We start from the raw sequence: 24,328 nt of genomic DNA on the forward strand, positions 1-24,328 counted from the left end.
TACATGAATATATGACTAACTGAATGGATGCATGAATGGATGGGTGGATGATAGATAAATGGATGAGTGGATTGATGGGCAGATTAATGGATCTATGGGTGGGTGGATGATGAATGGGTGGATCTCTTTTGTATGGATGAATGGGTAGATGGATGGATGGGATTCCTGCGGTCTCAGAGAAAGGCAGTGGTGTTCTCTCAGTGTCTAGAAAGTGTGTACAGACACTTATAATACTCTACCAGCCAGAATTCCTTATGCTTAGCGATATCTTAACCCTGCCTGCCCAGGTATTTCAATCATCCTTCATCCACAAGAAAATAGAATGTCTTTCAGCCATAAGGTTGTCTATTTCTACTCTCCAACTTAGTACCCATGTTTACTGTACCTCTCCCTGCCTCAGTTTATTCACCCGTAAAATGGAGATGAAAATAACATCTCGTTCATAGAGTTGGAATACATAATATATAGATAGATCATTTAGTAAAGTACCTAACATATCATAAATTCTCAATAAATAATAACTATCATCCTTATTATTCCCTAAAGTTCAGAATGGTTGCCTGTGAAAATCAAAGTGAGTCCCTACTCACTAAGCATGCCATATTGTCATTATGGTCTTTAGCCCTTTTTCATTAGTGGTGGAATCTGCAATGATACAATAACCTTTATTTTATTTCACAGCCCTTGGAAATTGAGGGTTTCATCTGTGTCAATTAATTCCTTCGCAGCCCACGTTGGCAGTGACAATCAGAATGTCAAAATGTCTCAGAGGATTTCTAGGAAATCTGTGGCACTTCACAAAGAGGCTGCCCTGGGTGAGAGACCAGCCAGAGTGAATCGTTAATACACTTCCCAGGAAGGGGGATTCTTCCGAAATGCTAATACAATCAACTGAAAGGCAAACTTCAAGCTTCTTGTTCAGTGATCAGAGAGGCACTCCCAGAGCAAGGGTGCTCTCCACTGTGCAAGCTAAAGGCCCTACTTTCTCGCCCAGCCTTTTCTGGGGAGGAGCAACACATCCTCAGCACATTGCAGCTGCCCTGCGAGGGCTGCAGGTATTGTGTGTTCCCACCAGCCAGGGCAGTGCCCAGACAGACTCTGGCTGCCTGGACCGGGGTCTGCTCCAAGGAAGCGGCACGTTTCTGGAGGAGGCTTAGCCAAGAAACCATTATGGAGTGAGAGAGGAGTTATCTGGATAAATGAGGAACTGCCCAACTCCTAGCATGTGTTCCTGGGACCCAGGCTGTAGCATCCTCTGGAGCCAAACTGCCTCTGTTCAAACCCTTGCCCCCGCACTCTACCTCCTAGCTGTGTGGCACTGTGTGCATTACTTAACTTTGCATGCCTTACTTTTCCCATTTGTAAAATGCATATAATAACAAAACCTACCTCCTAGGGTTGTGTGAGGATTTAATGATTTAATAAATAAAAAAAACTTAGAACAATGCCTGACACATAGAAAGCACGTATAAAATGTTAAGTATTATTATTCATTCTTTCATATATTCCCTCATTCCTGCATTTATTAATCTTTCCACTCATCCACTGATTCCTGCACTCATGCATGCATACATCCAACATTCCTATCTGAACCCTTATTAATGGATGAGGTCATGTTAAAAGTGAATAATAAATATCAAGGTTAGGTTTGAGAGACAAAGAGCTACCAAGGGTAGCCTGGGAAAGGTATCCTAAACCTCTGCTTTGTGCAGGCAACATGCTTAAAACCTCCAACCGCATGCATTTGCTCATGTGGTTTTGTCTCCTCAGATGCTTCTCTCCCCCTTCTTCTGCCCCTCTAAACCCAGAAAACACTTACTTATCCTTCAAGGCCCAGTTCAAGGGTTATCTCCTGGGTGAAACTTTTCCAGCTCCCAGGCATAACTATTCCCCATCTCCTTAATGAGTAAATGACTGATGGACTGAATAAAGGCTCCCACAGCTCTGTGTTCATGTTGGTGTTACAGCCTGTATTACCTTGGATTATAATTAATTGCTCATGCTTCTCCTGCCTGGAACACTCCCCCTTAAGCAGGCTGCTTCTATGTATCCTTCAGGCCTTAGTTTAGACATCACTTCTTCCGGGAAGCCTTCTTTGACTTAACAAATATAGTCTTGGGGCCTTTCCTGCAAGTCCCAACAGCCCCTGTTCCTCCCTCATCACCACCCTGGCCATACTGTAAGGTTATGCCTGCCTTGCCTGACTGAGGCCTCTGTGGGACTCCATCCTCTGTGAGACCAGGGGCCAGGTTGGTCTTGCTTACCACGACATTCCCAGCACCCAGTCATGTCATGTACAGTGTCTACGATATGATTGGCACCTCCACAAGGTTGTGCAGCATGCAACTGTGTATGGCAGCCCTGCCCTGGAAAGGTGCCTGACACCGAATAGGCAGACAGTAAGTATCTGCTGAATTTATAGATGGCGGCAAAGCTCGGAAACCCCCAGGTCCCTGTGTCAGGTGTCGCTCTCATTGCTCCTCCAGGCCCCTCTGGGAGGAGCAAAAGTGTTGCAGGTTCTCCCCCTCCTCCTCCTTCAGGAGCTATTCTGTGTTTGGGAAGCTCTCAGGTTAAGGTAAGCTCTAAGCTTAAGGTAAGTGGGGTGTCAATAACAGATGGCATGGAATAGGGTGGTGTAAAGGGAGGCCAGTGTCCTGAGCCTGAAAATAAGGAAGCCGCTACTCTCACCTAAATAACAGAAAACTGAGTGCTTCCAGCAGATTACATAGGCTCCGCCCCTGGCCTCCCTCCAGCTCAGACAGAAGACACCTGAAGCTCCTCCTTCTCAAAACATTTAGGTGTCCCAGGACTGAACCCTCAGAAGGCAGAAAAGGGAAGTGGTTAAGACAGAGCAAGCCACATTTCTAATTCCAGCCTCACCTCGTTGTTAGCTGTGTGGCTTTAGGCAGATTGCTCAGCCCTTCTGAACTTCATTCCCTCATCTGTTTAAGGATAATACTTCACAGGGGAGGTATGAAGATTAAATAAAACAACACATATAATATGCCTGGCACACAGTAAATATTCCAGGAATGTTTGCTATTATTATTATTATTTAACATTTTTTCAGATTCAGATGGGAGCTCAGAACAGATGTATAATATGGTTTTGATCCATCCACACCTCAATCTATCTCCTCATTGAGGCCCAGAGGAAAAGAGGGATTTGTCAGAACCACATCTGGCATAGACACAGAACCTTCCAAAATGATGTTCTTCCTGCTGCAACATCAGTAAAATGTCACCGTTGAGTGAGAACTTATCTCATTTCTTCCCTTGGCATCTGAAGGCTACATACACGGTGTAGGACGAGCCTGGACTCTAGATTGAAATTCTGCATATGTTTGGCACTTTCCAGCTGTGTGACTTTGGGTGAGTTTCTTAGCCTCTCTGAGCTTCACTGTCCTCATCTATAAGATGAGAAGAAGAATAAAATAGTTCCTCCCTTAAGGGTGAAGAATCGGTAAGATGATCAGGAAATATAAGGACCTCACTTAGCACACTAAGTAACTGGCTCAGAGTAACAGACTAATAATTGTTCACTACTATTATTTTATTAGCAAGTCTTAGGGTATACGGCTGTTGGGTATAGAGAAATTTGAATTATGTCCTTGACTGAGGCTTTTATTCTTCCCGGAAGTCCAGGCTTTGGTGCTCCCAATATGGGAACAGCCCCATTTCCATCTCAGGACTGAGGACTTCCCCTCTCACCACGTTAGGATTCCTCCCCATCCCCCTCCACGTTGCACCTCCTACCTCTCCCAGGCAAGCTGTGGCCTGCCTCATCCTTCCTGGTGTCTCTCACCAGGGAACACATTCTTTCTCCCACATTCTGAGGCCTGTGAGCTACAGTTCTTATCAATGCCAAAGGAACACAGGCTCTTGCAAGCTGGGCTGGCTGCACGAGCTTGCTGTCTCCTGCAGGCAGAAGAAACCTGCTCTCACAGTATTGGATGTCAACACGCTGCTGGGTGGCTTCTGTGTGTTTTGCTCTACCTGTCTGCAGCCAGAGACGGTGGCTGATCCTTGGGGATGTCCAAGTGGCCTGGGTTTTGTTCTCAAGTTGGCATTACCTGCTCTCAGTCCAGTGTCATCGAGAGAGCTGTTTATCCTCCTAGGTCCCAGAATAGCCAGGAAAGTGTGGGGGTCCCTGTGCTCTGTCATACCTGAGAGGCAGTATCCCACAAGAAGGGACTGGGGGATTGCAGGAGAGAGGACACCTGGTCCCACCCCTGGCCCTCCCACCTCCTACCAGCTTCTCTTCCAGGAGCAGATCTGGGGGCCCCCACCTCCAGGTGCCCAGAGGCCTGAGAAGTTGTCGAAACCGCTGAACCTGACATGTATAACTACAGGTGACGCCAGCCATCTCCTCCTGATGCGGGCTAAAAATACACAGGAGCAAGGGGCCTTGGTAATGGAGACTTTAAGAGCCTGTGACATGCAGCAACGGCTGCGCGGCCACTAATGAGCTCCAAGCCGATCGATGCCCGCGCTTCAAGTGAGTGTGTGGGCTGGTAGCAGGGATGGGGGTGTCACTCAGCATTTGTCCATCCTAGCTGAGAAATCTGGAATGTTGGTGTGGGCCAGGAGCTTGGAGACCAGCTCAAGTGACCCCTTGATGTTCAGATGGAGAGACTGAGGCCAAGTGACAGGAAGTGGGAAGACACACCAGAAAGAGGTTGAGGCCTCAAGGGACTCCAGCCCGACCTTTGCAGTAGGCTCCCTGCCCTGTTCCCAGCTCTGTGCTTCAGAGCCTAGCACAGAACCTGCATGTGGAGACCCTGGTAAATGGGTGATAATTGACCGAATGAATGAATGAGTGAATGAGAGTGAGTGAGTGAATCAATAAACATCTTCCTCACTGCAGCATGGCTCCCCAGTGATGGGGACTGTAATTTCATCATCCTATTCCTCTAGGAGTACCTGGCACAGAGTAGGCACTCAAAAACCGCTTGCTGCATGAATGAGCACCTAATCTGCTTCTTGATCTACCTGCTTCCTGAGTGTGGAGACAAGGAAGCCTGTAAAAATTGTGCCTGAGGTCTCTTTTCAGTGGTCCTACTACTCAAAAATGGTAGAATTCTACCTACCAGAGAGAATAAAAAACAACACAGCAGACATTTATTAAGCACTCAGCAGGCACAGTATTAAGAACTGTTCACAAAATATCTCATTTAGTCCTCACATCAATCTATGAGTTAAGTTCAATTTTTATACCCATTTTAAACAGGATAAACAGGCGAGAGCCAAGGGAGCTCTGAAAGGTGGTGTGGCTTGCCCTGAGTCATGCATTCCTCTAGGAAAAGGAGGAGCCAGGATTCAAACCCAGGCCAGCCTGCTCTTCCCTCCTTAACCACTGCACTATCCTGCCGCCCTTAAAGTACAGCAGGAGAAGACAGGAGAATTGTGGGCCAGAGAAAGCCATGCAGAATGGAGTCAAAAAAAATACCTCCAGGGCCTATAAAGTGTTTGATGAATTCCAGGAGAAGAATAGGAAGAAATAATGAGCATTTGTCAGAGCCTTTTATAGCATATAAGACGCTTTTCCCTGCATTCTCTCATTTGATCTTCACCACAGGCCTGGGAGGAAGGTATTATCATTATCTACATTTTATTGGTGAGGAAAGTAAGGCTCCCACACCTCTCAGCTAGGGTTGGGCAGGCTGCACACCTAAGGGGGTAGTGGTTCAGTGATAAGGACTCACTTCTCATCTCCTGGAGGCTGTCATAACCTCTCCCCAAATTGTCATTGGCTCAAAGGGAAATCTAGGCTGAGGCTCACATGGCATTTCTGTGTTCTCTATAACCACAGGGGAAAGGCCAGCAGGGCGCAGAGGCCAGACCAAATGCCACCTCCTCCAAGGAGCCTGCCTGGACCTGCCCGCCCTCGGGACTCTTACTCTCCTCTGAGCTGTCCATCTCTTTCATTTCTTTGACAGCCCCTCCCAAGGCAGAGCTTGTTATCTCTGCATCATCTCAAAAAGAATTAGTCAATAAGAGTAACCCTTGGCAGTGGGAAGGTAAACACGTGGTGAAAGAGTTTGCTCAGGCAACAGTGTTATGATGGCTTAAGAACAGAAACTGTGTGTGGAGTGAGACGAGAGCCCCTCATGCTCTCCAGGCCCCTCTGACTCTCAGCTATTCTGTTGGCTCCTTGACCTTCGGAGCATGTGGCCAAGATTGGGCACCGAGCGGGTATGGCAATGCTCTTCCTAATGCTCCCCACAGGAAACACAAATTTAATACAGCATGAGCAAGGGCTGCAAAGAGCTCCTGTCCTACAGCCAGTTCCATTTCTCCGAAGGGAATGGGAGTGTCAGAAAGTGAATGCCCTGTGATTATCTGGAATTTCCTCAGTTCAGCATAGGGTCAGTGGTGTACAGCATGCCTTACTATCTTGGCTTTATGTGCCAATTCAGATGGATGAAAAAGCATTGCTTCAGGTGGGGGGAGGGATAGCATTAGGTGATATACCTAATGCTAAATGACGAGTTAATGGGTGCAGCACACCAACATGGCACATGTATATATATGTAACAAACTGCACGTTGTGCACATGTACCCTAAAACTTAGAGTATAATTTAAAAAAAGCATTGCTTCTCACTAACTATACAAAAATCAAAACCCAGATTTTATGTGATTGAATTTTTTCGACCCCAGTTACCATATATGATGGTATATATCTTTTACACCTTGTGATCGAAAAGGTAAAGCTAGGGCGGGAATGTGCTCCAGCAGGATTCTTGCAGGCTTTCAGCCTATGTGGAGCCCCTGCTAGGTGCCAGGCACTGTACTAGACTTTGAGGATATAGTGCTGAACCAGGCAGACAGTCCCTGCTGTTGGGAATTTCCAGCCTAGGGGACAGACAAGCAGACTTCACAAGATGACGGCTGGAAGCTCCTGACCCAATCAGGGAAAAGAGAAGGCCACTGGGGGAGAGGTGGCCCCTGGGCTGAATTCTAAAGGATATACAGAGGCAGATGGTGCAGCAGTTATGAATTCCAGGTCTGGAGTCAGGTAACCTGAGCTGGAACCTGGGCTCTGCCACTTCAAGCTCGTGACCTTGGACAAGTTCCTTGACCTCTTTGTGCCTCAGTTTCCTCATGTGTAAAATAAGCATAGTAATAGCAACTTAGGCTGGGCGCCATGGCTCATGCCTATAATACCGGCACTTTGGGAGGCCAAGGCAGGTGGATCACCTGAGGTCAGGAGTTTGAGACCAGCTTGGCCAACATGGTGAAAACTCGTCCTACTAAAAATACAAAAATTAGCCCGGCGTGGTGGCGCATGTCTATAATCCCAGCTACGTGGGAGGCTGAGGCAGGAGAATCGCTTGAACCCGGGAGGCAGAGGTTGCGGTGAGCCGAGATCGCACCATTGCACTCCAGCCTGGGCAACAAGAGCAAAACTCCCTCTCAAATAATAATAATAATAATGATAACCCCATAAGGTTGGGAGATAAATGAGTTAATACATAGAAAACACTTGGAGGCCGGGTGCAGTGGCTCACACCTGTAATCCCAGCACTTTGGGAGGCCAAGGCGGGTGGTTCATGAGGTCAGGAGATCGAGACCATCCTGGCTAACACGGTGAAACCGCCATCTCTACTAAAAATACAAAAAATTAGCTGGGTGTGGTGGCGGGCGCCTGTAGTCCCAGCTACTCAGGAGGCTGAGGCAGGAGAATGGCATGAACCCAGGAGGCCGAGCTTGCAGTGAGCCGAGATTGCGCCACTGCACTCCAGCCTGGGCAACAGAGTGAGACTCCGTCTCAAAAAAAAAAAAAAAAAAAAAAAAGCACTTGGAACAGTGGCTGGCCAATACTAGGGATCTACTGCATGCCAACTATCAGTATTTTTACCTTGTAGGTTGTTGTGAGGATTAAATAAGATAAAATTGGGTAAGCACTTAACCCAGAGTAAGTGCTCAATAAATGTAAGCTGCTTTTATTTTTGTTATTAAGTAGGCATTTGCCATTACTAGCCAGGTGGGTGGGAGGCGAATCCAAGGCAGAGAGAACAGCATATGCAAAGGCCTGGAGGCCAGACAGAGCCTGGCGCATTTGGCAAAGTTTTGAAGTTCAATTAGACTGGCACAGAGCCTGGGTTCCAGGAGTGATGCAGGCTGGGGCTGGAGAGGTGGAGGCCAGGGCTGGATCTGGAGGTGTTGGGAATAGTGAGCCTCCCTCACCCCACAGGCAAGAGTGCCTCTGCTATGAAGCCTTGCCTGCGGTGGTGGAGAGGCCAACAGTATGAGGAGGGTTGCTCTACCCTCATCCTCACCTTGCCCAGTGCCACTCTGCTTGGAGCCGCCGGCTGTCAATTAGGCAGCCTCAGTGCAAGAGGCTCTCTTTCCTCATGCGATACATGTCACATCCGGGAACGATCAAAACAGCTTTGCTCTGGCAAAATGTCTTATGCCGCGTGTTTGTTCTTTGGAGTCTGAGCGTAACTCCTGTTGTTCCCGAGACACCTGTGATTTGCTGGTCTGTGACAGCCATTACCTGCTCAAAGTCTCTGCCTGCCACACAACCCACCTGGTGCCACCCCCATTCCTTCCTCTGCCATCCCCAGAGCAGTAAATGCCTCTCCAGGCCACAGGGGTTGGGGCCAGCAGTGAATCAGACACAGTTGGCAAGGATGGCCAATTTTAGTAATCACCTCTACCATTTGGGAACAGCCACTGTGCGCCAGGTGCTTCGAATGCCTTGTTTTTAGTCCGCCCAACAACCCTACAGTTAGAGCTCATTATCTGTATTTAACAGAGGCACAGAGAGGTTAGGAACTGACCCAAGTCCACCATTTGATAAGTATGAGAAATAGGATTTGAACTAATATCTCTGCACCATAGGCTGCACACTTGCCACCATGCCAGGCTGCCTCTCCAGTTCACTCGCTCACAGCTGCTGATCCTGAATGGAGGGGCCTGGGACAGCTGAAATTTGACATTGGCATTGGGGTCAACTCATGGGAGTCAGTTCATCTGGCCCGAGGACCTTCCATTCCTGAGGACAGACCCCCTTGGAGGTACTAGACCCCCAATGTTGGTCTCCACAGCTTGGATCCTGACCAGCCCCTCACCTGTCTCTTGCAAACTCAGTCCTCTTAAGCTCTGACACCTCCAAGCTCCTTCCTGGGGTGATCCTTTGGCCTCCAACACTTACCCACCAAATCTCCACTTCGAGTTCATGTGTATCAAGCATCCAGTTCACTGTTATTATCATTATAATGGGGGAAGCACAGCCTCCTGTAAAGCTTGAGGGCCCTTCCCTGTTCCCTTTACCCCTTTTCTTCACTTTCAGGGATCTCTGAGGGAACCAAAGGAGATACAGGCCCTCCATTTTGTGATAAGTTCCTGGAGGGCAGAGCCCTATCTGACTTATTAACCTGTTTGCCTAGTGCTTGAACTGCAGTAGGTGCTCAGAAAACATATGCTGAGTAATAATATCCACTGGTGCTCTTGCTTATGGAGCTACACTGAACATCTCTTTCACATGATCCCATTTAGCTAAGACAGTAACCAATATAAAGTAGGTATTATTTTCCCCACAGATGAGGAAACTGAGGCTCTGAAACATGGAGCAATGTGCCATAGACCACAGCTATGAGGTAGTGGGGCCAGGATTCAAAACCCAGGGTTGCCTGACTCTAAGCCTGTGCTTCTGAACACCCATCCTATACAGCCCCCTTAATGCAATCCATGGATGAGTGGAGGAGTTCTACGTGCCCTGCCCAGTTGACTGCCCAGCCTGACCCCTCCCCACAACCTCCTAGGATGCTAGAGTCCTCCACCCATGCTGCCCCCTCTTCTGCCCACAGGCTCAGAGCAAAGCCTCTCCCAACAAGGCTTATTATTTCTAATCTTAGGAGAAAAACCTCAGTTCAAAGGCATTTTCTATTCCATTCAAGTCAAAAAACAGTTCTCACTTTGCCTCTCTGACCCCCTACCACCCCCACCTCCTTCTCCAACTGGCGCCAATAACGCAAGATAAATCTTTCCTCAGAAATATAATAGTTGTTCTTCCTCTTCTCGTTGAAGCCTCTGCCAGGTAATTAGCATATGCTGACACCTTGATAGACGAAAAGAAAGGCATGAGATAATTCCCTTTTTCTTTAACCATTATAGTATGAAGCAGCCTTTCAATTTGCCAGTTACCCAATCCAGCATTCCCGAACGCAGCCCACCGTGTGACATGTTATTCTAGCTGATCCTACCATCTCTGGTATTCATCACCAACCCTGGGTCACACTTGATAGAGCAAATTCCCCCTCTTCACACTGACACTTTTCTGGGAGGAGGGGCAGCCAGGGTTCAGAGGGTCTGGAAATCGTGGGGATGATGTGGTCATACTTGGGTGGGCACCCCCAGCTGACAGCCTAAGGCCTTGCAAAGGCCTGCAGAACCCTAGCGGTCACTTTCAGAAGCCCTCTCTCCTTCCCCTGTTCCTTTCCCGCTCCCTAAAAGAAGCTGGCCTTTGATAAGACTTTGGGAGTCCCTGTATTTAGTGCAGCAGGAAACTCAGCTTGGAGTGAATGGTTTTCTCTCTTCTCATTAACAAACACACACACACAACATGCACAACACACATACACACAAAACATGCACGCACACTACACGCACACGTGTGCGCGCACATACACACTCCCACTCTGGGTTCATGGGCCTGGGATCTTAGGGTTGTGCCCAACCTCTTTGGAGGGACTGTCCCTCTATGGCCATTTATATGCTCACAGGGTTGATTTTATCCTTGACGTTTTGAGGGATGAGGGAGAAGATGACACTTAATTCCTTCATTTTACAATGTAGTAAGTGCCTACCAGGCACTATTTTAGACATTGAAGATACAGAGATGAACAAGACAGGCAAGGGACCTGGCCTCATGGAGCTTACAATCTGGCCTGAGGAAGCATACAACAAATAAGCCAGTAAAAGATATCATTTCAGATGGTGATATGTGCTTATTAGGGAGACAAAACCAAACAGGTGAGGTGATAGGGAGGGAGTGGGAGGACTATTTTAGACAGAGTGGCCAGAAGGCCTGAGATTTGAACTGATGCGTGAACGAAGGCGAGCAAGCCAGCCATGCAGGAGCTGGGGAAAACGTTCCCAGAATAAACAGCAAGTGCAAGAGCTCACAAATGCACCAGGTGCTGCACTGGGCCCAGTTTCTTTGGAGGGATCTTTTCCACCCTACATAGCTTTGACTTTCGCTGGTACTACTGAGGGTGAAACAAGCAGCTTGCTCGTCCATTTGGTGAGGGTAGAAAAGTTGATGCCTGGGTCTCTCTGTTAGCTAGGACTTTCCCAGGCTAGGGACTACGCATCATGCATCTGAGCAGAAACCAGAAACCAGATCAACCCTGTCATCTTGCCAATGGCTGCCCAAGGAAACTTCCAGCCCTCTCATCCCTCAATCCCTTTCCTGAAGGACAGGTCCACTCCAGGCAGGATGTTCAGTGGCCTTAACTTCTCTTAGCAGATTTGCCCATCTGCTCCTCCTCTTGGCTGGGACAGGTTCCCAACACCCCCATGCTTGGCCCGGGGGATGGGGTGGGGAGTGGGGAAACAGTGTGCCAGCCAGCCTTCACCGGTGCAGGCACACCTCCTTTCCTCTCAGTTCTGCTGAGATAAGGTAAGATTTTTTAAAGGAAATGTATCAACCAAACAGAGGGAAGAAAAAAGGGGAAAGAAGGGGGAAATGCAGATGCTGGGAAACAGGGGTCCACAGAGCTGAGGTTCCTGACTCTAAAGGAACTTATGCCTGGCCACAGGCTCACTTGACCTTCTGGGGACTTAATCTTCCACCACCAGCACCTCTGTGGCTCCAGATGCAGGATGACCTTGGGACTGCACCCAGGTTAAAGGTGCTGACTGGTCGCTGTGTTTGCTATTCTGTTGTGGGAGAAGGGTCACCGGGCACAGGCCCAGGGCCCAACCGAGCCTCAAGGAGCCTGTCCTTCCTCTGCTTCCCAGGGGCTCCTGTTGGGACTTCCACACACCTCAGCCTCAAACTGGTCTCTCCACCTCACCCTGCCCCCACTCCAGTCTATTCTCCACACACAGAAACTGGAGTGATTGTTTTAAAAAATTATATTTGAATCGGATTATATCATTTGTGGTTAAAAACTTCCACTGAATAAACACTATTATGGGCCAAAAAAGAAAGGCCTGGATACACGGGATGGACAGTATGAACGCCGCCCAGGCCCCTGTTCAGAGAAGGGCTCGTTGCCCCTGGTACTGGCGTGCTGTTGGGAAACAGCCTCCAGCTCTCAGCCCCTCCAGGATTGCATCAGCTGCAAAGAACTGCCTCATCCAAGGTCATGTCACTTGCGTGGGTCTCTACACCCAAGCACTGACTGTTGGGGGAGATGAAGGATGAGCCATCAGCCCAACTCAGGACAGCTCTGGAAGAGGCGCATCCAGCACTGGAGTTCCTCATCCAGCCGGCCAAGGCCACTGCCAGGCCTGTGCTCATCTTCTCCCTCTGCCCATTCCTACCTCCTGCCCCTCTTCCATGAGCACTGATCTCAGGGAACTCCTACATAAAATCAGGCACACAAAAACAAAAGGGAAAAATTCTGCTGGCCTCCCATAGCATTTTAGATTTTTTAAAATATAAAGCTATGTATTTTTTACAAGGACCAGCAATGACTTACATGCCCTGAGCCTTGCCTGCCCTTCTCACCTCATGTCACTGAGGCCTTCCTTGGCTACCTTGTCTAAAATTTCAACTTCACATAATTCCTTTTTTATCCTTCTTAGCACTTATCACTATCTATCATACTACATATATATTTAAACTTATTTATCTTGTTTATTTTCTGTCTTCCCATTAGATCATAAGCTCAGTGAGGGCAAGGGTTTTGTCTGTTTGGTTTCTCTTATACCCCCACAGCTTAGCATAGTGTCTGGCACATAGTGGGTGCCCAATAGTTGCTGAGTGAATCAATAAATGAATCTTCTACCTATCACTATCTCACACAGTACCTGGAATATAGAAGAAATGAAATAAATATTTGTAAAAAAATAAATAGCCATGTCTGCAAGTGGGCCTCTAAGATCCTTTTTCACTCTATGGGGCTCCTTTAGTTCCCTCCAGTTTCCCAAGTTCTTTCTGTTGACCCCTCCAGGGCTCTGGTGACAGAATAGTACAAGTCTGTCCCTGCCACGTATAAGCCAAGGGTCACAGACTCTCTGACCATGGGCAATGTCATCAGGGGTTACAGTTTTAGAGACAAACTACCTGGTTCAAATCTCAGTTCTACCACTTTCCAGCAGGGTGACCTTAACATCTGTGAGCCTCTCATCTGCAAAACGAGATGACAGTACCTACCTCATGGCTTCTGCAAAATATTTATTGAATGCTTGTCTCCATACTCAACCCTGAACTCTCAGAGGGCAGGAACTAAGTCTACAAGTTCGCAGTGACTCCTCGGCACTTAGTAGGTGCCTGATGACCATCAGAGAGTGAATTTCTGTATTTCCCATTCTACTCAGCACCAAGTATGGGCATGAGCAAAACTGGCTGGATGACACAGCAGAGGCACATCCCCACTGGCCATGCTCTGACAGTTTCTGCCCATTCTCCCGGATTGAATTACCAGCTGAGAATTACCATTGTTTTCTCATTTGGTAGGTGGAGATAGGAAAAGGAAGTCTGTGGTGGTGACCATCATTCATCCTGTGCCCAGGGTTCTCTGCCTACCACCAGATCCCCAAGCTACCCCGTGGCTTCTCTGCTTGTGAACCTCTGACCAAACCCCAACCTTTGCTCTGGTTCCCCCTCTCTCACTCCAGAATCCAGCTGAGTACCCCCTCCCACCTCCACATGGCCTCTGACAGCTTAGGTCACATTGTTCTCTCCCCTTCCTGACCACCCACTGCATATATCGACTAAATCGTGCTTCCTGGCATTTGCTTCCACCCAGGCTGGCATTTGATTAGATTCTGCTGCAAGTTCTCATTTTACCTCTCTGTCAGATCTCCCCGAGTTGACTTTAATAGTAATAATAATAATAATAATTTTGCTTTACATCTGGGAACCCACCGGGCACTCATACAAAGGGATCCCATTTCTTTTACCTCTCTCTGTCTCTATAACCACCCCAGAAAGTGGGCAGGGCAGAGGTCATCTTCTACATTCCACAGATAAAGCAACCAAGGCTCAGAGATGCTCACATCAATAACTCCTCACCTCAGCCTGTTCCCCTTTCACCATCTCAATAATTGGCACCACTGCCCACCAAGATGTCTAAGCCAAAAACTTGGGCATCTCTATCATTCTTCACCTCCTCCTTTCTTTTACAGCCCCCACCCTGCAGATGAAACCGAAATTTCTCTCCAGACCACTCACTCCTCTCCAGTTCTACCACCTTGGCCCATATGTGATGACATCATCCCTGCTCTGGAAGATTGCAAAGGTCTCCCTCCTGGCCTCTGCAATAAACATTGCATGACAGTGGTCTTTTTCTGATGCATACACATTCATTCACTGAACAAATAGTTATTGAGAGCCTATTCTGTGCCAGGCACTGTTCAAGATGCTGGGGGTACAGCAAAGAATAAAACTATTGCCCTCGTGGGGCTTATATTCCATTGGGAGGCGAAGGATCAATCATAAGTAGTCAAGTAAATGTATAGTATTAGATAGTGATCATTGCTATGGAAAGAAAGAAAGCAGAGGAGGGAGTCAGGGAGTACTGTGGCAGGATATAGGCTTGTTATTATATAAGGTAGGGAGAAAAGCCCTCATTGAGCAGACATCTGAAAGAAGTGAGGGAGTGAGGCTTGCTGATACCTGGAGTTATTCCAGGCAGATGGAACAGCAAGTGTAAAATCCTGAGGTGGGATGGCACTTGGCAAGTTCATGTTTGAGAAAGTGCACAGAGACCAGTAAGGCTGGAGGAGTACGAGAAGAGGGAGAGATCTGGCAGAAGGCCACACCTTGCAGGGTCTATAGGCCATTGTAAAGACTTTGGCTTTGACCCTGAGTGACATGCTGCACCAGTGGAGGGGTTGAGCAGAGGCATGACACAATCATTTTAATTGGCTTACATTTTAACAGGACCTCTCTACCTGCTGTGTGAAGAACAAACAGTTAGGGTACAAGGGTAGAAGTGGGAAGACTAGTTAGGAAGCCATTGCAGTAACACAGGGAAGAGATGATAATAGCTCGGACCAGGGTAGCGTCTATGGAAGTGGTAAGAAGTGGTTTGATGCTGAATGAGTTACGAAGGTAGAGCTGACAATCTTTGCTGATGAACTGCATGTGGGGTGTGAAAGAAAGGAGTCAGGAAGGATGCCAGGGATGACTGCAAATATGATTTTGTCACTCCATCAATTCCCCATTGCTCTTAGGTTTGTACAAACCCCTTACCATGGATTATAAGGTCCTTCATGATCTGAGCCTCCTACTCACCTCTGACCCTCCCCACACCATGGCTTCATCTTCAGCAACAGTGAAGAATAATACTATTTAACAGTTATTGAATGTTAACCTCATGCCAGGTCTGGGCTAAGCATTTTACAAATGCCATCTCATCCATTCTCCACAACAATCCAATGAAATGGATATTATTGTTAACCCCTTATTATTAAGAGACCCATTTTACAGAAGAGAAAACTGAGGCACAGAGAGACGAAATAATTTGATCAAGGTCACACAGCTAGCACATAGCAGACCCAGAATTTGAAGCCAGGCATTTGATTCCAAAGCTGTTTCTTTAACCATCATGGGAGATGGAAATTTCAGTTCTCCAATCACTCATGACTTCACTCTCTTAATCTCTGTGCCCTCCCAACAGGCAATTCTCTGGGCTTAGAATATTTTTCCTCCCATCCCTCACACATTCCTCACCCTCGATCTTTGTCTGGTTAAATTGCCCTCCTCTGGGAAGCCAAGTCGGGTGAAGTACCCCTCGTCTGTGCTCCCACAGTTGCCTGGGCTTGTTTTGTTACGGCTCTGTCCACCCTGTGGCCAGGCTGTTTATGGACCTAGTAAGGTCTCCCTTACTAGACATGAGCTCTCTGTGCAGAGACCAGATTTACCTGTCTCATAGCTGTATCCACAAAGTGAAGAACAGTGGCTGGTATGCTGGCAGTCAGTAATTATCAGTTGACTGATCAATGGGACAGAGCCTAAACGTAGACATTCTACCTCTAAGAGGCATGCACTTTTAAATCCACCCTCTAATAATCTCCTGGGTCTGTGCTCCACACCACTCTGCCTTCCCATAGCCACACTACTACCTACATAGTAGATAATAACAGATAATAACAGCTAGCATTCCCTGAGTGCTTACTGTGTGCCATGCACTCTCTCATTTAATCCCCCAACACATAATGAGATAAATATGATTATAATCTCCATTTTACAGATGAGAAAACTGAGGCTCTCTGAGGTTCAGCGAATCCCCCAGGGTCACAATGTGGTACTGGGATGCTGAACAAATAATTGCTGAATTGAACTGATAGCACTGGCATTACCCTGTGCCTGCCTTCTCCGTGTCCACGGATCTCAGCACAAAGCCTGGCGCAGAGTGGGTGTGCACTCACCAAGCGAGCAAAACCCAGTCCAGCCTGCGGCGGGAAAGGAGGCCTCCTCGCTCCTCTCTCCGCTCCCCCAGAGCTCCCTCTCCCCATTCATCTCCCCTTCACACCCTTAATAAAAGCCCTGAGATTGACCGATTGAAGGGTGTGATTTCCCTGGGAGAGAAGCATCATTTACATGGGAACATTCAAACAGGAACAGAATTCTTCCGCGAGGGCATGGGCATCAGAAGATAGCTGTGGATGGAGAGTTGCCGGGGGAGCGGGTGCCGAGGGATGGGGAGCGATCCTTTATTTATTTATTTCCCTCCAGGAGCCTTCACCTTTCATTAAAACACCCTCCGGATGTAGGTGCAATCAAACATTCATTAGACAAGCAAGTTACATTTTTAAAAAACTAACAACGCCCAAACACACACACACACACACACACACACACACACACACACACGCACGAACGCACGCACGCAGCAATAATCAATCTGCGAAATGAAACCGGTCTTTCGGGCGAGAAAAGCAGCCTGTGTTTGTCTGTACCGCGCTCCCCAAGCCCTGCGTCCCCCAGGCGAACAGCCGGCAGTGCCCCGAAGCCCGCTCCCCAACCCCAGCCAGCCGGCCCTGACACAAGGGGTCCTTCCGCGCAGGCCCTCCCACTCCTCTCCTCGGCAGGGTCTCCCCACAGGTCTGAAGCGCACAGAGAGTTCTCGCATCTGTTCGCAAACCCTGACTCGAGGCTCAGAGCTCAGCACTGGGGGTCATCCGCCCAGGGCAGCAGGCATTTTCCCAAAGCCCTGTGGTTGGGGGAACGGGGATACTGGGCGGTTGACCGGCGAGGCTGGCAGTCCTCCGCCCCTCAATCAGGACCGGCTTCCTGGAGGAGGGGACAGCGGCGAAGCCGGGAATGGGGACAAGGAAGTGGCTTGACAGATGGGGAGTGGGAGGCTCTTTCCAGCATATGGGGCCGCGTGGGCGGAAGGAGTCTGGGCCTGGCGGTGGGGAAGGGTGGGCACGGGGCTGCGGAGACGGTCCCCGGAGCGGGGACGCGCGCGGAGTGAGGGTGGGCGTGTGAACGGGACGGAGAGGGGAGGAGATAAGCCTCCCAAAGGTGGGGGCGGGGAGTGGGGGCGGCCTTGGATGCGCTCACCCGGGAGCCTGCGGAAGGCGCAGCACGCCGAGCGCCTTGCACAAGGGCGCCCCCTGATGGCGCCTCACGCGGCAGACACGGTTTCCATTTTCTTTTGACATCAGTGTAACAAAATCCTCAATTGAGCGCTTCCTAGAAGCCTGGCGCTGGGCTGAGATCTCCTTTGGAAGCCACTACCGTGCCCATTTTACAGCTACGAGAACGGAAGCTCAGCGAGGTCATACAGCAAGAGCCAGGATTCCAATCCATGCATTCATTTACTCAACAGTTCTTAAGAAGTCCCTCTTGTAGGCTGGGGGCTGGAGGTACTGCAATACACAGGTGAACAGGTTCCTGGCCTTGCGGGGCTTATAGTCTAGGTGAGGAAACAGCATACAAGTAAACAAATAAATGAGCAAAATAATTTCAGTGCTGCGGAGGAAATAAACCAGGGTGTGGAGCTAGGCAGCAACTGTGCTCCCTCGGTTTCCCCCAGCCTGCCTCCCGCTCACTGCTCCCTGGGGGACTGGGATTTGTCAGCCTTGGCTTCAAGGCAGGCAGCAAAGGAAGGTGGCTCTGGGGGTGGAACGAAGTGGGGGAGTGCAGATTCCCAAGGCCGAAAGCCGCTGTCATCTGGGTCCCGGCCACCCCTTCACATGTACTCCGGCTAGCACCTGCAGCCCTAGGCGTTCCCACCGTGGCCAAGCAGCTGAATTATTTCCTCATCTCAACCCGATGAGTTTTTAATCTTTCTTCATACGGCAGCCTGGCTGCCTGCGCTGGGATTATTACGGAGTTCTCTGCACATCGATCCTGCCTCCCCTGGCCGCTCTGACCAAGTGAGGCTCTGAGATGGCGGCGGGAGGGGTCTTGGCTCTGGAAAGATTTAGGGGAGTGCCAGTGCTTGCTGTGGGCTGGGGACTACAGCACTCAGGTGTCAGATGCCCAGGATTTCAGGGGCACTGCCCTCAAAGCTGGGCTGAGCCAGGGTGGAGGAGTATGGGTATGAAGAGGCAAAGTTTACAATTTGAGCTCAGGAGATGGGGCTGTTTCAGCAGTACCAGGCTATTGTTTATTTGGGCAGCTTTGCAATTCGAAGGAGAAAGATGAAAGGAGGGAGGAGAGGCTAAGATTTCCTGGGACAAGGGCAGAAGGTAGGGAGAAATGGGTTCTAGTCCCAGTTTTGCTACTTACTAGCATGTAAGTGCCCTCAAATGACTCATCTGTAAAATGGGAGTGATTGCAGTGTGTGTTCCATGAGGTAGCATGCACACAGAGCCTTCATACAGTAAACACTCAATATGTCAACTATTATTAGTAGCATCATTATCTGTAAAATGGGAGTAGGAATCCTGGCTCTGCTTCCTGGAGATATCTCTTAGGAAACTCAAATGGACACAGGCACCAGGCCCATGTGAAGGACTATTGTTATTGATGCTCAATAAGGTCAACACCACCAATAATGGCATGAAGAGGCATGAGGCTGGCACACATATTCAGTCGCTCCCACATTCAATCAGTGACAGACACACTCAGTCTCAGCCTTTCAGACATGCAGCCTAGATACACCCTCTCCTGCCTTCGGATCAGCTTGATAGTGGGGAATGTGGGACAGAGACTCTCTCATGTGACTTTTCATTTGCCATGGTGCCAATGAATATTTGAGAGTGGCCTTTCAAGCATGCAAATCTGACCATCACACATGGCCCTGGACAAGCCCCAAACACCCTAGCATGGCCTGGGGCTGTCTTTTGCTCCTGCCTTGTCTTTCATCTCCTGCCCATCTTTCATCTCTTGCCTCTTGCACTCTGAGCTCTCTATGCTCCTGTGATATACTTGGCCTCTCTTGCCTCTGCCCTTGTATGTGTAATTCCTTTTTCCTGGGACTCTTTTCCCTGGGACTCTTTTCCCTTCTAATATCTACCTCGTTAAGGACAGGGACTCTGTCGATTGGTTGATCGATAGTAAATCATCTATAAATATTTGTAGAATTGACACCACCCCAGCTGACGTCCAATGGCCTCATCTCAAACCTCGCTTCTTAGGAAAGGTTTTCCCTGCTGCTAGGGCTAGGTAGAGCCTCTTGTTTCACCTTCTAAAGCCTCCTGTACTTCCCCTGTGAAATTCACATGCTTGTGTCTATCTCCTAAACTCAGCTTCACAAGGGCAGGGAAGCTCCTTCTTGTTTACTGCCCTATCTTCAGTGTTCAACATATACTATGTGCTCAAGAAAGGTTTTGAATGAGGAAATAAATGGATGGATGGCACTGGAACTCCACATCTCCTGTTTTAGTCCCTCCCACTGACCCTCTACCCCCATCTTCAAAGGAATGACTTTGGACGTCCTAGGACCAGGTCTTTGCTCCCCCTCTCACTTCTCTCCATCTCCTTCCTTCTTAGCCATCCACTCACAGGCCACGTCTGGGCCCTTTCATTCTTGGTTGTCCCTCCCTGGTGAAGAGTAGCACCACCACTGCCTCTGAGCCGCACTCCTGAGGGTAGGCCCTGGACCCACCTCCTTTCCACCCTCCAAAGAGCATAGTTCTGGGTCTCCAAAAACAGGGAGGCTGGGCACCCTTCTCCCCCCATCAGCCAGCTGGGTCTAGCAAATGCCGAGTCATTGCCTGCTGGTGCCTGTCTCCAGCTCCTCCAGCCTGAGGAGCTGCCAGGAGCAAACCCAGAAGACCCACCCTTGGCAGCAGCCAAAGCACTTCACACCTGAAGCCAAGGAGTTCCTGCCTCTCTTCCTGCAGACTCCCACCTTTGCAAAGATGGTTGGAGATCCTAAAACTGGGGACCAGGCCAGGGTGGAACCCCAATGCTGTCCCATCTCAGCACCACCTCCCCACCCCACCTGCTACTGCCAAGTTCCCCTGGATACATGCTGGCAACCCAGCCTCAGTTTCTCCAAGGGGTCCTTTCTGCTAAAGCTGCCAAGGGAACATTTGCAGGGCTGCTCCACAGCTTCAGTGCCCGTGAATGCTGACTAATAATTAAGCCCCTACAAACTGCCTGTAGATAACCATAATCCCTTTTATTTATATAGCCCTGAGCACATTTCAAAGCATTTTCATATATATTATCTCATATGATCTCCCACAATAATCCTATTGGGTAATTATTGGGGGAAGGAATTAATGGCCTTATTTCAAAGAGGAGAAAACCAAGACTCAGAGAGGAAGGAATCTTCTCTGAGGTCACACAGCCTGTAGGGGGCAGAACTGGGCTGACCATGCAAGTTCCTGAAAGTCCAGGGTTCTTAATTGTCCACTTGCCCTGGATCTTGAAGCTGAAACCCAGAGTAGCCTACACAGTGTAAACCCTTCCAGCTCTTATGCCATTCCAGTCTCTTAACAACAGCAAATAATTGAGTATCCATATATGTACACAACTTGAAGTATCTCACTCAACTTCCAACACAACCTTATGATATTGGCCATATTATTAGCCCCCACGTTACATATGAGATGGCCAAAGCTCAGAGAAGTTAAGTAACTTGCTTTGAGTCATATAGGCTATTCAGACTCTGGATACAATCTTAGTCTGTTTGAACAATCTGAGACTTTAACTCCTACCCATAGGTTCCGTGGCTTAACTGAGGCCCCTGCTCACACCAAGCCTCCAGAACCTCTTCCTTGGAGTCTAGGATCATTGGGGATCTCTCTTTTCTGTGGCTGTCTGCATTCCCAGGTCACTCATTTATTCACCCATTGGTTTGTTAAACACTCATGAGGCCTTCCTCTGTGGCTGACATTAGGCATACCACGGTGGACAGTGGCACAATGTCCTGCTCTGGAGTAGCTAGCCCAGGCTGGGGAAATCTGGGAAGGCTTCCTGGAAGGGTACCCAAGATGAATCTTGAAAGATGAATAGGAAGAAGGCAGAAGAGAAGGAAGAGGGAAGAATGTTCCAAGCAGGAGAAGCCAGAGGCAAGAGAGAGTGGGGACTGCTCAGGGACCCTGTAAATGAGGCAGTTTGGCTGGGACAGCAACAGAGAGGAGAGAGGTGAGGCTTGTGTAGTGTTGGCGGGTGGGAGGATGTGGCAGGGAGTGACCTGGTCAGGTCTGTGTAAGGATGCTGTGGAGAGTGGGGGAAGGGGAGGGTACAGGGATGCTGTCTCTTCCAGAGCGGGATCCTTCTAGTCACCTCTGGTGTTAGACCCTTGGAGCCAGCCCGGCAGGCTGGGAGGATGTGGGGAGGGCAGCCTTCCAGAGCACCCTTGGCTGAGCTTGCAGGGGACTCCAGAGGCCTGGGGCAGGGATTGTGGATGGGATGAGGTGTAAGAGCCAAGTTTCCTCCCTACAGTCACCAGTGAGGTACCCATGTGAGAACAGATAAAAGGAAGGGCATTCTAGACAGTGGGAAGAGCATCTGCAAAGGTGCAGAGGAGAAAGAGAGCAAGACCACCTGGGAGCTAGCATAGTTTATACAGCTGAAACCAGGGTGTGGGCTAGATGGAGTTGTTCCTGTGCAGTAGGACTGAACTCAGGCCTTCATGGGTAAGAATCTAGGGGTTCTGCTGCTGATACCCCTAGGTTCAAAGCCTAGCTCCTGCGAGCTACGCATCTGTGGGAAAATTACTTAGGCTCTCTGGTTTTTAGTTTTTTCATCTGTAAAATAGGGTCGTTGTGAGGATTAAGCAAAACAATGTGCAAAGTACTTAGCACATAATAAATACTCATTGAGCACAATCTATGTTATTGTCACTATCACTAATGTTATCATTACTAACAGTCTCACAGTGGGAAATCTAAGGTGGAGCACAACTTCATAAGAATCTCATTTTAAAAAGTAAAAACAAGTTGCAACGTGTGCTTATCTGCAATCTCCACATTCACCGATATGTGTGAAATTTCATCTGCAACTGTTTTCTCAGAGTGTCATCCCATCCCAAATCAAATGACGGATGTTGGATGTCGCAGGAATGATAGGGGTATTACAGCAACCGACAGCAGGCTGGAGGCAGGGATCGTATGCAGGGGAGTGGAAGGGGCCTCTATCAGTCTCTGGAGGGGTGAAAACGCCCATGTTTCTAAGCCAGGATGGTGGAGACACTTTGGGGAGGGGAAACGGCTCTATCTGCCCCAGTTAAGGTGAGAGAACATCAGCTGGGTTTTGCTAGAGTGAATGCTCTGAGCAGAGTCTGGGATACAGCCCATGCCTCCACAAGTTTTACAATCTTTGAGGTTTGTTAATTGATCTCTTAGAATCTGAATTGTTTAAGCTTTGAAATTAAGATTTGCAGGTGTTAACCATGAGACGTAGTTCCAACATGGTCAGACAGGTGAACAAGGACCAGAAAGGCTGTGCCCTGGGGTCCTACCAACCAGGTTCAAATGCCACCTCTGTCTACATAGCATAGGCATTAGACAAGCTGTTTCTCTGGGTTTTGGTTTCCTTTCCTATACAACTGGACTGATCATTAGACCCACCTCAAGAGTTGTCTTAAGATTCAGTGAAATAATGCATGGAGAGCACTTGACACAGTGCCTGACACGTGATCAGGGCTCAAAAACTAGTAGTCTTCAGCGCTGATACAACGTTCTCCTCCTTCTGGAAAGTTTGACCTATCACACAGCCCCAGATGGGCTGCTCATGGGCTGGGGTGACAGGCAGGGGTGTTCTGCCTGGGGATGACAGATGTCCCAACCAGACTACTTTCCCCTTAGGCAATGACAGGTGGGTGTCCGGTCACGGAAGTATCACTGTGCTTGGGAGGGTACAGTGACTCCTTCCTATAACTGGCGAACAAGTTAGGCCTTGGCCTCAGCTGTGAGAACAAGGAAGGAGGCCAACTTAGCTAACAGACTGGCTGGACAAGAACTTGAACCCAGGTGCCCTACATTGCCCTGGAGCCACACAGGGGGGTGCAGAGCCTGGGGCAGGGTGAGGTCTGCATGGGAGGTGCTGGTGATGTGGTCTTGGTGAAAGCAGGGAGAAAGGCCTTTGAAATTCAGGAACATGAAATTAAAAAAACTGCACACAACAAAGAAATTTTTTTTCGCAGCTGTTTTGGCATTTGGGGAGTAATTTACCAACTTCAAGTTCGACTTAATGAAGTTGGGGGTAGGCAGCTTCCATGGGAGTTCTGCTTCCTAGCAATCTTCGGCCGCCCAGCCGGCAAAGAGGGCTGAGCGCATGGTTGGTGGGGAGCATTAACAGTAACACGTTGTGTATTTGTCATCGGAATGGAGCCCCCAGGCACAAGGGTAGTGCCCATGGCTGCTCAATGTTGTATTTGTCATGTGGCCACTGACACAATCAATTGACCCCCTTACACACCGGTGTTTATTAGCCATTGTATAAATATTTCACCCCTCCCCAGCTGACACATAATCTCTTCTTTGCTGCCTCTGACAAATGAACATTTCTCTGTAGACTCTTAAATGAGTATGTGTCACAGCTATGTCACTGATTAATTTTTTTTACCACCACGAACAACGATGCATAGAAATGCAACTTATATTCATTTCCCGGCTTGAGCCCAGCTGTCTAAAAAATTCCACCAGCAGCTACGACTGACAGACAGCTATCCCAGCGCTTGGGCATGCTGACATGTGGTTGTGTGAGTGCCAGCTTGTTAATTACGGGCTCTCTCTTCCGGCCTGGCTGCCGAGTAACCAGCCACAAGGACCTTAATCGCTGTTGGGGCCT

Source organism: Nomascus leucogenys, chromosome 2, assembly GCF_006542625.1.
Source record: "Nomascus leucogenys isolate Asia chromosome 2, Asia_NLE_v1, whole genome shotgun sequence".
In the NCBI taxonomy this organism is placed as follows: Eukaryota; Metazoa; Chordata; class Mammalia; order Primates; family Hylobatidae; genus Nomascus; species Nomascus leucogenys.